The sequence below is a fragment of the Pituophis catenifer genome, unplaced genomic scaffold, assembly GCF_029215685.1.
Source record: "Pituophis catenifer annectens isolate HBS135680 unplaced genomic scaffold, rPitCat1.0.hap2 SCAF_5, whole genome shotgun sequence".
Lineage (NCBI taxonomy): Eukaryota > Metazoa > Chordata > Lepidosauria > Squamata > Colubridae > Pituophis > Pituophis catenifer.
Window position 1 is genome coordinate 84,957,173 of NW_027256885.1, and position 2,500 is coordinate 84,959,672.

Consider the following 2,500-nt stretch of genomic DNA (forward strand, 5'->3'; position numbering starts at 1 on the left):
CACGTCGCTAGCATCTGCTTGGACTACGAATGCCTGCGTTGGGTCTGGATGCTTGAGTACTGGTTCTTGAGCAAAGAGTGTTTTTAACTGCTCGAAAGCCATTTGACACGCTGACGACCACGTCAACGCTTGTCCCGGCTTTGGTTTAGCCGTGGCCGGTTTGGTCCGTAACAGATCCGTTAGTGGTAGGGCTATTTCAGCAAATCTGGGAATGAACTGCCGATAGAAGTTTGCAAAGCCTAGAAAGCTCTGTAATTGCTTTCTGGTTCTAGGGGCCTGCCATTCAAGCACTGCCTGGACTTTTCTGGGATCCATCTCTACCCCGCTCTCTGATATTCTATAGCCTAGATAATCTATCCTCTTTTTGTGAAACTCACATTTGGATAGTTTCACGTACAGCTTAGCAGCTAATAATTTGTCTAAGACCTGTCGGACCAGAGATATATGTTCCTCTTCAGTTTGCGTGTAAATTAAGATGTCATCCAAATATACAAGGACACCCCTGTACAGATGTTCATGCAGCACTTCATTGATGAACTGCATGAACACCGCAGGGGCGCCCTGTAGTCCGAACGGCATGACCTGGAACTGATAGCTTCCCAAGGGACAATTGAATGTTGTTTTCCACTCATCCCCTGGTTTGATTCGTATCCTATAATACGCTTCGCGTAGGTCGAGTTTCGTAAAGATACGACCGGTGGCTAGGGCAGCTAACAGGTCCTTCATTAAGGGAAGTGGATAGAGGGGCTCCACACACACTGCATTGAGATCTCTGAAGTCAACGCATAAGCGTAAACCCCCGTCTTTCTTCCCACGAAACAGGACAGGGGCAGCCATCTTTGATCGACTAGGTGTGATAAAACCCCGGGCCAAGTTCTTGTCTATATATTTTCCTAATTCTTTTAGTTCGGGTTGTGTCATTGAATACATCCGGGGCTTGGGTAACTTCGCCCCGGGTATTAACTCAATACTGCAATCCGTAGGCCGGTGAGGGGGCAGGGTCTCACATTCCTCCTCACTAAAGACTCTGGCGAGATCCCTATACACATCAGGATACGTCGTGTCTACTGGTGGGCTCTCTGCTTCTATTCCCCCTGCTGGCTCCTTTTCCTCCTTGGTAGGGGGAGGTCCCAACGGTAATCGACATTTGCAAAAACCCCCTTCCCACCATATCGTAGGAGCCCACTTGTCCAACCATGCTAATCCTAAAATCACTGGTTCTAACATTTTCTCCACTATAATAAACCGAATAGTTTCGGTGTGCTCCCCAATATCGAGGTGCACCTTTTCTGTTATATGAGTCACTGGTGCCCCTCCCAGCAATGAACCATCCATTTGTTCAAAGGTAATAGGGGTTCTCAACCGCACAACCCGCAGCCCAAGTTCGTCAACTATCGCCCTACGAATTAAACAACGAGTACACCCTGAATCAATCAATGCCTCATATCGGCGTCCAGTGGTGGCCCGTGGGTTTCGGAGTACGACTGGTACCACAAAAGGTCGGATGGGGTCGCTCACCATCGGGTCGTGTGGGTCCTCATCGTCGTCATCACTATCCCCAGCCACAATCGGGAAAAGTTCTTTCACTTTCTTAGTATCTGTAGCCAGGGGATCCCTCTCCATACAGGATGTTCGAGTCATTTGGGACCGTTCGGATGTTGGTCGGCCTCTGCCTCTCAACACAGCTCTAGGAGGGGGGTTTTGGTCCAAGTTGCGGGGCATGGGATGAGGACAGTCGGCTGCTCGATGACCAAGGCGATTACATCTGAAGCAACGAAACGCAGGCCGCTGGATCCTTTCCCCCAAGCCGGAGCCAGCATTCGGTTTAGTCTCCTTGGGTGTTTGTGTGCGTTCTGCTGGTCGTTTTCCTTGACTTGCAACCCCTTCACCCCGTATACGGAATTCTCAGAGACCGACATCCAATTCGATGGCTGCCTTGTACCACACACTCAACTTGGGGGGCAAGCCCCGGTACACGCAGGCTTGCCGTAAATCACGGTCTAGTCCTTTATGGAATTGGTGCACCAGAAGACGTTCTGGCCACCCCACCAACCGAGCCGCAATCTTTCGGAACTCCTGTACATATTCCTTTGCTGGTACGCCCCGTTGCTTAAGCGCAAACAAATCCCCCTCTGCAACCTGGGCGCTTGTTTCGTCTTCAAATCTGGCACGAAGAGCCTCCAGAAATCGTCCCAGGTCCACGAGTTCCCTTGCATGTTTAGCATGGAGGCCTGCCACCCACTCAGCCGCTTCTCCCGTCAGGACCCCCGTAACAGCAACCACCATAGCCCACTGGGAGGGATACCACTGTCCATATTGGTCCATATGGCTTATCACCTGGCTTAAGAAAATAGCCACTCGTTCAGGGTTTCCATCAAAGGAAGTCTGCAGGGCAGGTGGTCCCCAAACGGCCTGTGGGACCCACAGCCCCGGCGGGGCCCCCGGAGGCCAAGGCATGGGGCCTGGGGTCCTCGCTGCTCCAGTCGCTCTCCTGTCCTGC